The 13,857-nt window shown below is 47.3% G+C and overlaps 16 non-coding genes across 16 annotated transcripts; 9 read left to right on the plus strand and 7 right to left on the minus strand.

The window, feature by feature from the left end:
- Nucleotides 1-263: 263 nt before the first annotated feature.
- TRNAQ-CUG (transfer RNA glutamine (anticodon CUG)) lies at nt 264-335 on the minus strand. The gene has a single exon. It is a non-coding gene; the product is annotated as a tRNA-Gln (tRNA).
- Nucleotides 336-490: 155 nt separating this feature from the next.
- On the plus strand, nt 491-572 carry TRNAL-UAG (transfer RNA leucine (anticodon UAG)). Its single transcript has one exon. It is a non-coding gene; the product is annotated as a tRNA-Leu (tRNA).
- A 285-nt stretch (nt 573-857) lies between these two features.
- TRNAL-AAG (transfer RNA leucine (anticodon AAG)) lies at nt 858-939 on the plus strand. The gene has a single exon. It is a non-coding gene; the product is annotated as a tRNA-Leu (tRNA).
- Nucleotides 940-2,103: 1,164 nt separating this feature from the next.
- On the minus strand, nt 2,104-2,175 carry TRNAQ-CUG (transfer RNA glutamine (anticodon CUG)). The gene has a single exon. It is a non-coding gene; the product is annotated as a tRNA-Gln (tRNA).
- A 2,145-nt stretch (nt 2,176-4,320) lies between these two features.
- Nucleotides 4,321-4,392, minus strand: TRNAQ-CUG (transfer RNA glutamine (anticodon CUG)). The gene has a single exon. It is a non-coding gene; the product is annotated as a tRNA-Gln (tRNA).
- Nucleotides 4,393-4,547: 155 nt separating this feature from the next.
- Nucleotides 4,548-4,629, plus strand: TRNAL-UAG (transfer RNA leucine (anticodon UAG)). Its single transcript has one exon. It is a non-coding gene; the product is annotated as a tRNA-Leu (tRNA).
- Nucleotides 4,630-4,913: 284 nt separating this feature from the next.
- Nucleotides 4,914-4,995, plus strand: TRNAL-AAG (transfer RNA leucine (anticodon AAG)). The gene has a single exon. It is a non-coding gene; the product is annotated as a tRNA-Leu (tRNA).
- A 970-nt stretch (nt 4,996-5,965) lies between these two features.
- Nucleotides 5,966-6,047, plus strand: TRNAL-AAG (transfer RNA leucine (anticodon AAG)). The gene has a single exon. It is a non-coding gene; the product is annotated as a tRNA-Leu (tRNA).
- A 2,053-nt stretch (nt 6,048-8,100) lies between these two features.
- Nucleotides 8,101-8,172, minus strand: TRNAQ-CUG (transfer RNA glutamine (anticodon CUG)). The gene has a single exon. It is a non-coding gene; the product is annotated as a tRNA-Gln (tRNA).
- A 155-nt stretch (nt 8,173-8,327) lies between these two features.
- Nucleotides 8,328-8,409, plus strand: TRNAL-UAG (transfer RNA leucine (anticodon UAG)). The gene has a single exon. It is a non-coding gene; the product is annotated as a tRNA-Leu (tRNA).
- A 1,040-nt stretch (nt 8,410-9,449) lies between these two features.
- Nucleotides 9,450-9,521, minus strand: TRNAQ-CUG (transfer RNA glutamine (anticodon CUG)). Its single transcript has one exon. It is a non-coding gene; the product is annotated as a tRNA-Gln (tRNA).
- A 155-nt stretch (nt 9,522-9,676) lies between these two features.
- Nucleotides 9,677-9,758, plus strand: TRNAL-UAG (transfer RNA leucine (anticodon UAG)). Its single transcript has one exon. It is a non-coding gene; the product is annotated as a tRNA-Leu (tRNA).
- Nucleotides 9,759-10,798: 1,040 nt separating this feature from the next.
- On the minus strand, nt 10,799-10,870 carry TRNAQ-CUG (transfer RNA glutamine (anticodon CUG)). The gene has a single exon. It is a non-coding gene; the product is annotated as a tRNA-Gln (tRNA).
- Nucleotides 10,871-11,025: 155 nt separating this feature from the next.
- Nucleotides 11,026-11,107, plus strand: TRNAL-AAG (transfer RNA leucine (anticodon AAG)). Its single transcript has one exon. It is a non-coding gene; the product is annotated as a tRNA-Leu (tRNA).
- A 997-nt stretch (nt 11,108-12,104) lies between these two features.
- On the minus strand, nt 12,105-12,176 carry TRNAQ-CUG (transfer RNA glutamine (anticodon CUG)). The gene has a single exon. It is a non-coding gene; the product is annotated as a tRNA-Gln (tRNA).
- Nucleotides 12,177-12,331: 155 nt separating this feature from the next.
- Nucleotides 12,332-12,413, plus strand: TRNAL-UAG (transfer RNA leucine (anticodon UAG)). Its single transcript has one exon. It is a non-coding gene; the product is annotated as a tRNA-Leu (tRNA).
- Nucleotides 12,414-13,857: the final 1,444 nt, after the last annotated feature.

Genomic DNA, 13,857 nt, shown 5'->3' on the forward strand with positions numbered 1-13,857 from the left:
CTGTTTCTGGAAGAAAGAGGCAATTTAACTTTATTTTCTAATCCTGGATAACCCATATTTCTGGCATTATGGCTCCCGGGGGGATGTGAGTGCTCTGGGTTTCTTTGAGGCATGAGTTTTCATCCAAGTTCTCAACTAATTGCACCTTGGGGCGACAGAACACAAAGGTATGGAAGCAGCATTTATGGATTTGAAAAGCTCACATCTGGAAGAAGGTTAAATAATTTTAATACAGTACTGAGTAATGAGAGGAAAGTAAAGAAAGGTCCCACCGAGATTTGAACTCGGATCACTGGATTCAGAGTCCAGAGTGCTAACCATTTCACCATGGAACCATAAAGTACCTTCACCTGCCACACTAAAACTTTTAATTCTTCCTCCAGATCTCCAGAAAACCGGGGTACGGTTCCCAGATGGGGTGGCTATGATTATTTCGCCCCTTACTTAGGTCTGCGTCCTCAGGTAGGGTTGAAAAGCAGCAGTTGTGTGTGGTAGCGTGGCCGAGCGGTCTAAGGTGCAGGATTTAGGCTCCAGTCTCTTTGGAGGCGTGGGTTTGAATCCCACCGCTGCCATTAGGCACTTTTTGCTGTTTCCAGAGGGATAACGAGATTACCCCTTTATCCCTAGCGCTGAGCTAAAGCGATTAATTCTCCCTCCAGAACTATTAAACGCTGACCCTTTAAGGACATTACCATGGAGCAGCAGGCATACGTTGTTCCTCGTTAGTATAGTTGTGAGTATTCCTGCCTGTCATGCAGGTGACCAGGCTCTGAATTCCCGAAGGGGAAGCTATGCTTGTTTTGCCCTTTACTTAGGTCTGTGTCCCCAGGTAGGGTCGGAAAGCTGCAACACCATGTGGTAGCGAGGCCGAGCGGTCTAAGGCGCTTGATTAAGGCTCAAGTCTCTTCGGGGGCGTGGGTTTGAATCCCACCGTTGCCATTGAGTAGCTTTTGCTTTTACTTGCTCTTTCAGCTCACGTTACATGCCCAGAATATGGATTGGTTGAGGCAGGTACCTGGCGCCAGCTAACTAATCAGCGCTTCCCCTTTCAATGCAGGAGAACCTCTCGTCCCTCTCTCAGTATGGGCGCTGTATTACCACCTGCTAAGATGTTGCGCGGACAATCTGGAATACAATCCTTGAGGAGGGATCCCCAGGGATCAGATGTACTCTGTGATGAATAGTGTTGCTCGCGAATATTCGCAATTCGAATATTATTCGCGAATATCGCATATTCGCGAATTCGCGAATTTTGCGAATTTCGCGCTATATATTCGTAATTACGAATATTCTTTTTTTTTTTTTTTTTTTTTTTTTCTTCACAGTACACATCACAGTGATCACCCCTCTCTGCTTCCAGCTTGTGTGGTGTAAAGAAGGCTCTAATACTACTGTGTGAGACTGGCGTGCGAAAATTCGCATATGCGAAAATTAGCATATGCGAATATTCGTATATGCGAATTTTACCTTATGCTAATTTTGTATATACTAATTTTCACATCTGTAAATTTTCGCATACGCGAATATTCGCATATGCGAAAATAAAACGAGGATATAGCGAATATGCGAATATTCGCGAATATATGACGAATATTCGTCCATATATTCGCGAATATTCGCGAATTCGAATATGGCCTATGCCGCTCAACACTAGTGATGAATAGGGTGAACAGGAAGAACTACAAAACTGACCCTTGCTGTCTTGCCTTAATCCTTCCCTAGATCTGAAACATAGGCACAGAGCAGCGTACACCATAATCTGCACCGAGCTGCAAAAGCCAGGGTTATTCACAGAGGTTAACCAATCAGGAAATCCACTCTATACTAGCCACAGCTGGCACTGTTTCTGAAAGAAAGAGGCAATTTAACTTTATTTTCTAATCCTGGATAACCCATATTTCTGGCATTATGGCTCCCGGGGGGATGTGAGTGCTCTGGGTTTCTTTGAGGCATGAGTTTTCATCCAAGTTCTCAACTAATTGCACCTTGGGGCGACAGAACACAAAGGTATGGAAGCAGCATTTATGGATTTGAAAAGCTCACATCTGGAAGAAGGTTAAATAATTTTAATACAGTACTGAGTAATGAGAGGAAAGTAAAGAACGGTCCCACCGAGATTTGAACTCGGATCACTGGATTCAGAGTCCAGAGTGCTAACCATTATACCATGGAACCATTAAGTACCTTCACCTGCCACACTAAAACTTTTAATTCTTCCTCCAGATCTCCAGAAAACCGGGGTACGGTTCCCAGATGGGGTGGCTATGATTATTTCGCCCCTTACTTAGGTCTGCGTCCTCAGGTAGGGTTGAAAAGCAGCAGTTGTGTGTGTTAGCGTGGCCGAGCAGTCTAAGACGCTGGATTTAGGCTCCAGTCTCTTCGGAGGCGTGGGTTTGAATCCCACCGCTGCCATTAGGCACTATTTGCTGTTTCCAGAGGGATAACGATTACACCTTTGATCCCTAGCGCTGAGCTAAAGCGATTAATTCTTTAGTCGCCGAGGCCGAGCGGTCTAAGGCGCTGGATTAAGGCTCCAGTCTCTTCGGGGGCGTGGGTTCGAATCCCACTGTTGCCATCGAGTAGCTTTTGCTTTTACTTGCTCTTTCAGCTCACGTTACATGCCCAGAATATGGATTGGTTGAGGCAGGTACCTGGCGCCAGCTAACTAATCAGCGCTTCCCCTTTTAATGCAGGAGAACCTCTCGTCCCTCTCTCAGTATGGGCGCTGTATTACCACCTGCTAAGATGTTGCGCGGACAATCTGGAATACAATCCTTGAGGAGGGATCCCCAGGGATCAGATGTACTCTGTGATGAATAGGGTGAACAGGAAGAACTACAAAACTGACCCTTGCTGTCTTGCCTTAATCCTTCCCTAGATCTGAAACATAGGCACAGAGCAGCGTACACCATAATCTGCACCGAGCTGCAAAAGCCAGGGATATTCACAGAGGTTAACCAATCAGGAACTCCACTCTATACTAGCCAGAGCTGGCACTGTTTCTGGAAGAAAGAGGCAATTTAACTTTATTTTCTAATCCTGGATAACCCATATGTCTGGCATTATGGCTCCCGGGGGGATGTGAGTGCTCTGGGTTTCTTTGAGGCATGAGTTTTCATCCAAGTTCTCAACTAATTGCACCTTGGGGCGACAGAACACAAAGGTATGGAAGCAGCATTTATGGATTTGAAAAGCTCCATTTGAAGCTGGATTTAGGCTCCAGTCTCTTCGGAGGCGTGGGTTCGAATGCCACCGCTGCCATTAGGCACTTTTTGCTGTTTCCAGAGGGATAACGATTACACCTTTGATCCCTAGCGCTGAGCTAAAGCGATTAATTCTCCCTCCAGAACTATTAAACGCTGACCCTTTAAGGACATTACCATGGAGCAGCAGGTATAGGTTGTTCCTCGTTAGTATAGTTGTGAGTATTCCTGCCTGTCATGCAGGTGACCAGGCTCCGAATTCCCGAAGGGGAAGCTATGCTTGTTTTGCCCTTTACTTAGGTCTATGTCCCCAGGTAGGGTCGAAAAGCTGCAACACCATGTGGTAGCGTGGCCGAGCGGTCTAAGGCGCTGGATTAAGGCTCCAGTCTCTTCGGGGGAGAGGGTTCGAATCCAACCGTTGCCATTGAGTAGCTTTTGCTTTTACTTGCTCTTTCAGCTCACGTTACATGCCCAGAATATGGATTAGTTGAGGCAGGTACCTGGCGCCAGCTAACTAATCAGCGCTTCCCCTTTTAATGCGGGAGAACCTCTCGTCCCTCTCGTCCCTCTCTCAGTATGGGCGCTGTATTACCACCTGCTAAGATGTTGCGCGGACAATCTGGAATACAATCCTTGAGGAGGGATCCCCAGGGATCAGATGTACTCTGTGATGAATAGGGTGAACAGGAAGAACTACAAAACTGACCCTTGCTGTCTTACCTTAATCCTTCCCTAGATCTGAAACATAGGCACAGAGCAGCGTACACCATAATCTGCACCGAGCTGCAAAAGCCAGGGATATTCACAGAGGTTAACCAATCAGGAACTCCACTCTATACTAGCCAGAGCTGGCACTGTTTCTGGAAGAAAGAGGCATTTTAACTTTATTTTCTAATCCTGGATAACACATATGTCTGGCTTTATGGCTCCCGGGGGGATGTGAGTGCTCTGGGTTTCTTTGAGGCATGAGTTTTCATCCAAGTTCTCAACTAATTGAACCTCGGGGCGACAGAACACAAAGGTATGGAAGCAGCATTTATGGATTTGAAAAGCTCACATCTGGAAGAAGGTTAAATAATTTTAATTCGGTACTGAGTAATGAGAGGAAAGTAAAGAAAGGTCCCACCGAGATTTGAACTCGGATCACTGGATTCAGAGTCCAGAGTGCTAACCATTACACCATGGAACCATTGAGTACCTTCACCTGCCACACTAAAACTTTTAATTCGTCCTCCAGATCTCCAGAAAACAGGGGTACGGTTCCCAGATGGGGTGGCTATGATTATTTCGCCCCTTACTTAGGTCTGCGTCCTCAGGTAGGGTTGAAAAGCAGCAGTTGTTTGTGGTAGCGTGGCCGAGCGGTCTAAGGCGCTGGATTTAGGCTCCAGTCTCTTCGGAGGCGTGGGTTCGAATCCCACCGCTGCCATTAGGCACTTTTTGCTGTTTCCAGAGGGATAACGATTACACCTTTGATCCCTAGCGCTGAGCTAAAGCGATTAATTCTCCCTCCAGAACTATTAAACGCTGACCCTTTAAGGACATTACCATGGAGCAGCAGGCATAGGTTGTTCCTCGTTAGTATAGTTGTGAGTATTCCTGCCTGTCATGCAGGTGACCAGGCTCCGAATTCCCGAAGGGGAAGCTATGCTTGTTTTGCCCTTTACTTAGGTCTATGTCCCCAGGTAGGGTCGGAAAGCTGCAACACCATGTGGTAGCGTGGCCGAGCGGTCTAAGGCGCTGGATTAAGGCTCCAGTCTCTTCGGGGGTGTGGGTTCGAATCCAACCGTTGCCATTGAGTAGCTTTTGCTTTTACTTGCTCTTTCAGCTCACGTTACATGCCCAGAATATGGATTGGTTGAGGCAGGTACCTGGCGCCAGCTAACTAATCAGCGCTTCCCCTTTTAATGCAGGAGAACCTCTCGTCCCTCTCTCAGTATGGGCGCTGTATTACCACCTGCTAAGATGTTGCGCGGACAATCTGGAATACAATCCTTGAGGAGGGATCCCCAGGGATCAGATGTACTCTGTGATGAATAGGGTGAACAGGAAGAACTACAAAACTGACCCTTGCTGTCTTGCCTTAATCCTTCCCTAGATCTGAAACATAGGCACAGAGCAGCGTACACCATAATCTGCACCGAGCTGCAAAAGCCAGGGATATTCAGAGAGGTTAACCAATCAGGAACTCCACTCTATACTAGCCAGAGCTGGCACTGTTTCTGGAAGAAAGAGGCAATTTAACTTTATTTTCTAATCCTGGATAACCCATATTTCTGGCATTATGGCTCCCGGGGGGATGTGAGTGCTCTGGGTTTCTTTGAGGCATGAGTTTTCATCCAAGTTCTCAACTAATTGCACCTTGGGGCGACAGAACACAAAGGTATGGAAGCAGCATTTATGGATTTGAAAAGCTCCATTTGAAGCTGGATTTAGGCTCCAGTCTCTTCGGAGGCGTGGGTTCGAATCCCACCGCTGCCATTAGGCACTTTTTGCTGTTTCCAGAGGGATAACGATTACACCTTTGATCCCTAGCGCTGAGCTAAAGCGATTAATTCTCCCTCCAGAACTATTAAACGCTGACCCTTTAAGGACATTACCATGGAGCAGCAGGCATAGGTTGTTCCTCGTTAGTATAGTTGTGAGTATTCCTGCCTGTCATGCAGGTGACCAGGCTCCGAATTCCCAAAGGGGAAGCTATGCTTGTTTTGCTCTTTACTTAGGTCTATGTCCCCAGGTAGGGTCGGAAAGCTGCAACACCATGTGGTAGCGTGGCCGAGCGGTCTAAGGCGCTGGATTAAGGCTCCAGTCTCTTTGGGGGCGTGGGTTCAAATCCCACCGTTGCCATTGAGTAGCTTTTGCTTTTACTTGCTCTTTCAGCTCACGTTACATGCCCAGAATATGGATTGGTTGAGGCAGGTACCTGGCGCAAGCTAACTAATCAGCGCTTCCCCTTTTAATGCAGGAGAACCTCTAGTCCCTCTCTCAGTATGGGCGCTGTATTACCACCTGCTAAGATGTTGCGCGGACAATCTGGAATACAATCCTTGAGGAGGGATCCCCAGGGATCAGATGTACTCTGTGATGAATAGGGTGAACAGGAAGAACTACAAAACTGACCCTTGCTGTCTTGCCTTAATCCTTCCCTAGATCTGAAACATAGGCACAGAGCAGCGTACGCCATAATCTGCACCGAGCTGCAAAAGCCAGGGATATTCACAGAGGTTAACCAATCAGGAACTCCACTCTATACTAGCCAGAGCTGGCAATGTTTTTGGAAGAAAGAGGCATTTTAACTTTATTTTCTAATCCTGGATAACACATATGTCTGGCATTATGGCTCCCGGGGGGATGTGAGTGCTCTGGGTTTCTTTGAGGCATGAGTTTTCATCCAAGTTCTCAACTAATTGCACCTTGGGGCGACAGAACACAAAGGTATGGAAGCAGCATTTATGGATTTGAAAAGCTCACATCTGGAAGAAGGTTAAATAATTTTAATACAGTACTGAGTAATGAGAGGAAAGTAAAGAAAGGTCCCACCAAAATTTGAACTCAGATCACTGGATTCAGAGTCCAGAGTGCTAACCATTACACCATGGAACCATTAAGTACCTTTACCTGCCACACTAAAACTTTTAATTCTTCCTCCAGATCTCCAGAAAACCGGGGTACGGTTCCCAGACGGGGTGGCCATGATTATTTCGCCCCTTACTTAGGTCTGCGTCCTCAGGTAGGGTTGAAAAGCAGCAGCTGTGTGTGGTAGCGTGGCCGAGCAGTCTCAGATGCTGGATTTAGGCTCCAGTCTCTTCGGAGGCGTGTGTTCGAATCCCACCGCTGCCATTAGGCACTTTTTGCTGTTTCCAGAGGGATAACGATTACACCTTTGATCCCTAGCGCTGAGCTAAAGCGATTAATTCTCCCTCCAGAACTATTAAACGCTGACCCTTTAAGGACATTACCATGGAGCAGCAGGTATACGTTGTTCCTCGTTAGTATAGTGGTGAGTATTCCTGCCTGTCATGCAGGTGACCAGGCTCCGAATTCCCGAAGGGGAAGCTATGCTTGTTTTGCCCTTTACTTAGGTCTGTGTCCCCAGGTAGGGTCAGAAAGCAGCAACACCATGTGGTAGCGTGGCCGAGCGGTCTAAGGCGCTGGATTAAGGCTCCAGTCTCTTCGGGGGAGAGGGTTTGAATCCCCCCGTTGCCATTGAGTAGCTTTTGCTTTTACTTGCTCTTTCAGCTCACGTTACATGCCCAGAATATGGATTGGTTGAGGCAGGTACCTGCCGCCAGCTAACTAATCAGCGCTTCCCCTTTTAATGCAGGAGAACCTCTCGTCCCTCTCTCAGTATGGGCGCTGTATTACAACCTAATAAGATGTTGCGCGGACAATCTGGAATACAATCCTTGAGGAGGGATCCCCAGGGATCAGATGTACTCTGTGATGAATAGGGTTAACAGGAAGAACTACAAAACTGACCCTTGCTGTCTTGCCTTAATCCTTCCCTAGATCTGAAACATAGGCACAGAGCAGCGTACACCATAATCTGCACCGAGCTGCACCGAGCTGCAAAAGCCAGGGATATTCACAGAGGTTAACCAATCAGGAACTCCACTCTATACTAGCCAGAGCTGGCACTGTTTCTGGAAGAAAGAGGCAATTTAACTTAATTTTCTAATCCTGGATAACCCATATGTCTGGCATTATGGCTCCCGGGGGGATGTGAGTGCTCTGGGTTTCTTTGAGGCATGAGTTTTCATCCAAGTTCTCAACTAATTGCACCTTGGGGCGACAGAACACAAAGGTATGGAAGCAGCATTTATGGATTTGAAAAGCTCACATCTGGAAGAAGGTTAAATAATTTTAATACAGTACTGAGTAATGAGAGGAAAGTAAAGAAATGTCCCACCGAGATTTGAACTCGGATCACTGGATTCAGAGTCCAGAGTGCTAACCATTACACCATGGAACCATTAAGTACCATTACCTGCCAGACTAAAACTTTTAATTCTTCCTCCAGATCTCCAGAAAACCGGGGTACGGTTCCCAGACGGGGTGGCTATGATTATTTCGCCCCTTAATTAGGTCTGCGTCCTCAGGTAGGGTTGAAAAGCAGCAGTTGTGTGTGGCAGCGTGGCCGAACGGTCTAAGGCGCTGGATTTAGGCTCCAGTCTCTTCGGAGGCTTGTGTTCGAATCCCACCGCTGCCATTAGGCACTTTTTGCTGTTTCCAGAGTGATAACGATTACACCTTTGATCCCTAGCGCTGAGCTAAAGCGATTAATTCTCCCTCCAGAACTATTAAACGCTGACCCTTTAAGGACACTACCATGGAGCAGCAGGCATATGTTGTTCCTCGTTAGTATAGTGGTGAGTATTCCTGCCTGTCATGCAGGTGACCAGGCTCTGAATTCCCGAAGGGGAAGCTATGCTTGTTTTGCCCTTTACTTAGGTCTGTGTCCCCAGGTAGGGTCGGAAAGCAGCAACACCATGTGGTAGCGTGGCCGAGCGGTCTAAGGCGCTGGATTAAGGCTCCAGTCTCTTCGGGGGAGAGGGTTTGAATCCCACCGTTGCCATTGAGTAGCTTTTGCTCTTTCAGCTCACGTTACATGCCCAGAATATGGATTGGTTGAGGCAGGTACCTGCCACCAGCTAATTAATCAGCGCTTCCCCTTTTAATGCAGGAGAACCTCTCGTCCCTCTCTCAGTATGGGCGCTGTATTACCACCTGCTAAGATGTTGCGCGGACAATCTGGAATACAATCCTTGAGGAGGGATCCCCAGGGATCAGATGTACTCTGTGATGAATAGGGTGAACAGGAAGAACTACAAAACTGACCCTTGCTGTCTTGCCTTAATCCTTCCCTAGATCTGAAACATAGGCACAGAGCAGCGTACACCATAATCTGCACCGAGCTGCAAAAGCCAGGGATATTCACAGAGGTTAACCAATCAGGAACTCCACTCTATACTAGCCAGAGCTGGCACTGTTTCTGGAAGAAAGAGGCAATTTAACTTTATTTTCTAATCCTGGATAACCCATATGTCTGGCATTATGGCTCCCGGGGGGATGTGAGTGATCTGGGTTTCTTTGAGGCATGAATTTTCATCCAAGTTCTCAACTAATTGCACCTTGGGGCGACAGAACACAAAGGTATGGAAGCAGCATTTATGGATTTGAAAAGCTCACATCTGGAAGAAGGTTAAATAATTTTAATACAGTACTGAGTAATGAGAGGAAAGTAAAGAAATGTCCCACCGAGATTTGAACTCGGATCACTGGATTCAGAGTCCAGAGTGCTAACCATTACACCATGGAACCATTAAGTACCATTACCTGCCAGACTAAAACTTTTAATTCTTCCTCCAGATCTCCAGAAAACCGGGGTACGGTTCCCAGACGGGGTGGCTATGATTATTTCGCCCCTTAATTAGGTCTGCGTCCTCAGGTAGGGTTGAAAAGCAGCAGTTGTGTGTGGCAGCGTGGCCGAACGGTCTAAGGCGCTGGATTTAGGCTCCAGTCTCTTCGGAGGCTTGTGTTCGAATCCCACCGCTGCCATTAGGCACTTTTTGCTGTTTCCAGAGTGATAACGATTACACCTTTGATCCCTAGCGCTGAGCTAAAGCGATTAATTCTCCCTCCAGAACTATTAAACGCTGACCCTTTAAGGACACTACCATGGAGCAGCAGGCATATGTTGTTCCTCGTTAGTATAGTGGTGAGTATTCCTGCCTGTCATGCAGGTGACCAGGCTCTGAATTCCCGAAGGGGAAGCTATGCTTGTTTTGCCCTTTACTTAGGTCTGTGTCCCCAGGTAGGGTCGGAAAGCAGCAACACCATGTGGTAGCGTGGCCGAGCGGTCTAAGGCGCTGGATTAAGGCTCCAGTCTCTTCGGGGGAGAGGGTTTGAATCCCACCGTTGCCATTGAGTAGCTTTTGCTCTTTCAGCTCACGTTACATGCCCAGAATATGGATTGGTTGAGGCAGGTACCTGCCACCAGCTAATTAATCAGCGCTTCCCCTTTTAATGCAGGAGAACCTCTCGTCCCTCTCTCAGTATGGGCGCTGTATTACCACCTGCTAAGATGTTGCGCGGACAATCTGGAATACAATCCTTGAGGAGGGATCCCCAGGGATCAGATGTACTCTGTGATGAATAGGGTGAACAGGAAGAACTACAAAACTGACCCTTGCTGTCTTGCCTTAATCCTTCCCTAGATCTGAAACATAGGCACAGAGCAGCGTACACCATAATCTGCACCGAGCTGCAAAAGCCAGGGATATTCACAGAGGTTAACCAATCAGGAACTCCACTCTATACTAGCCAGAGCTGGCACTGTTTCTGGAAGAAAGAGGCAATTTAACTTTATTTTCTAATCCTGGATAACCCATATGTCTGGCATTATGGCTCCCGGGGGGATGTGAGTGATCTGGGTTTCTTTGAGGCATGAATTTTCATCCAAGTTCTCAACTAATTGCACCTTGGGGCGACAGAACACAAAGGTATGGAAGCAGCATTTATGGATTTGAAAAGCTCACATCTGGAAGAAGGTTAAATAATTTTAATACAGTATTGAGTAATGAGAGGAAAGTAAAGAAAGGTCCCACCGAGATTTGAACTCAGATCACTGGATTCAGAGTCCAGAGTGCTAACCATTACACCATGGAACCATTAAGTACATTTACCTGCCAGACTAAAACTTTTAATTCTTCCTCCAGATCTCCAGAAAACCGGGGTACGGTTCCCAGACGGGGTGGCTATGATTATTTCGCCCCTTACTTAGGTCTGCGTCCTCAGGTAGGGTTGAAAAGCAGCAGTTGTGTGTGGTAGCGTGGCCGAGCGGTCTATGGCGCTGGATTAAGGCTCCAGTCTCTTCGGAGGCGTGTGTTCGAATCCCACCGCTGCCATTAGGCACTTTTTGCTGTTTCCAGAGGGATAACGATTACACCTTTGATCCCTAGCGCTGAGCTAAAGCGATTAATTCTCCCTCCAGAACTATTAAACGCTGACCCTTTAAGGACATTACCATGGAGCAGCAGGCATACGTTGTTCCTCGTTAGTATAGTTGTGAGTATTCCTGCCTGTCATGCAGGTGACCAGGCTCCGAATTCCCGAAGGGGAAGCTATGCTTGTTTTGCCCTTTACTTAGGTCTGTGTCCCCAGGTAGGGTCAGAAAGCAGCAACACCATGTGGTAGCGTGGCCGAGCGGTCTAAGGCTCCAGTCTCTTCGGGGGAGAGGGTTTGAATCCCACCGTTGTCATTGAGTAGCTTTTGCTTTTACTTGCTCTTTCAGCTCACGTTACATGCCCAGAATATGGATTGGTTGAGGCAGGTACCTGCCGCCAGCTAACTAATCAGCGCTTCCCCTTTTAATGCAGGAGAACCTCTCGTCCCTCTCTCAGTATGGGTGCTGTATTACCACCTGCTAAGATGTTGCACGGACAATCTGGAATACAATCCTTGAGGAGGGATCCCCAGGGATCAGATGTACTCTGTGATAAATAGGGTGAACAGGAAGAACTACAAAACTGACCCGAGCACAGAGCAGCGTACACCATAATCTGCACCGAGCTTCAAAAGCCAGGGATATTCACAGAGGTTAACCAATCAGGAACTCCACTCTATACTAGCCAGAGCTGGCACTGTTTCTGGAAGAAAGAGGCAATTTAACTTTATTTTCTAATCCTGGATAACCCATATGTCTGGCATTATGGCTCCCGGGGGATGTGAGTGCTCTGGGTTTCTTTGAGGCATGAGTTTTCATCCAAGTTCTCAACTAATTGCACCTTGGGGCGACAGAACACAAAGGTATGGAAGCAGCATTTATGGATTTGAAAAGCTCACATCTGGAAGAAGGTTAAATCATTTTAATACAGTACTGAGTAATGAGAGGAAAGTAAAGAAAGGTCCCACCGAGATTTGAACTCGGATCACTGGATTCAGAGTCCAGAGTGCTAACCATTACACCATGGAACCATTAAGTACCTTCACCTGCCAGACTAAAACTTTTAATTCTTCCTCCAGATCTCCAGAAAACCGGGGTACGGTTCCCAGACGGGGTGGCTATGATTATTTCGCCCCTTACTTAGGTCTGCGTCCTCAGGTAGGGTTGAAAAGCAGCAGTTGTGTGTGGTAGCGTGGCCGAGCGGTCTAAGGCGCTGGATTTAGGCTCCAGTCTCTTCGGAGGCGTGTGTTCGAAGCCCACCGCTGCCATTAGGCACTTTTTGCTGTTTCCAGAGGGATAACGATTACACCTTTGATCCCTAGCGCTGAGCTAAAGCGATTAATTCTCCCTCCAGAACTATTAAACGCTGACCCTTTAAGGACATTACCATGGAGCAGCAGGCATATGTTGTTCCTCGTTAGTATAGTGGTGAGTATTCCTGCCTGTCATGCAGGTGACCAGGCTCCGAATTCCCGAAGGGGAAGCTATGCTTGTTTTGCCCTTTACTTAGGTCTGTGTCCCCAGGTAGGGTCAGAAAGCAGCAACACCATGTGGTAGCTTGGCTGAGCGGTCTAAGGCGCTGGATTAAGGCTCCAGTCTCTTCGGGGGAGAGGGTTTGAATCCCACCGTTGTCATTGAGTAGCTTTCGCTTTTACTTGCTCTTTCAGCTCACGTTACATGCCCAGAATATGGATTGGTTGAGGCAGGTACCTGTCGCCAGCTAACTAATCAGCGCTTCCCCTTTTAATGCAGGAGAACCTCTCGTCCCTCTCTCAGTATGGGCGCTGTATTACCACCTGCTAAGATGTTGCGCGGACAATCTGGAATACAATCCTTGAGGAGGGATCCCCAGGGATCAGATGTACTCTGTGATGAATAGGGTGAACAGGAAGAACTACAAAACTGACCCTTGCTGTCTTGCCTTAATCCTTCCCTAGATCTGAAACATAGGCACAGAGCAGCGTACACCATAATCTGCACCGAGCTGCAAAAGCCAGGGATATTCACAGAGGTTAACCAATCAGGAACTCCACTCTATACTAGCCAGAGCTGGCACTGTTTCTGGAAGAAAGAGGCAATTTAACTTTATTTTCTAATCCTGGATAACCCATATGTCTGGCATTATGGCTCCCGGGGGGAATGTGAGTGCTCTGGGTTTCTTTGAGGCATGAGTTTTCATCCAAGTTCTCAACTAATTGCACCTTGGGGCGACAGAACACAATGGTATGGAAGCAGCATTTATGGATTTGAAAAGCTCACATCTGGAAGAAGGTTAAATAATTTTAATACAGTACTGAGTAATGAGAGGAAAGTAAAGAAAGGTCCCACTGAGATTTGAACTCGGATCACTGGATTCAGAGTGCTAACCATTACACCATGGAACCATTAAGTACCTTCACCTGCCAGACTAAAACTTTTAATTCTTCCTCCAGATCTCCAGAAAACCGGGGTACGGTTCCCAGATGGGGTGGCTATGATTATTTCGCCCCTTACTTAGGTCTGCGTCCTCAGGTAGGGTTGAAAAGCAGCAGTTGTGTGTGGAAGCGTGGCCGAGCGGTCTAAGGCACTGGATTTAGGCTCCAGTCTCTTCGGAAGCGTGGGTTTTAATCCCACCGCTGCCATTGGGCACTTTTTGCTGTTTCCAGAGGGATAACGATTACACCTTTGATCCCTAGCACTGAGCTAAAGCGATTAATTCTCCCTCCAGAACTA

Source organism: Hyla sarda, chromosome 4 (genome assembly GCF_029499605.1).
Source record: "Hyla sarda isolate aHylSar1 chromosome 4, aHylSar1.hap1, whole genome shotgun sequence".
Classification (NCBI taxonomy): Eukaryota; Metazoa; Chordata; class Amphibia; order Anura; family Hylidae; genus Hyla; species Hyla sarda.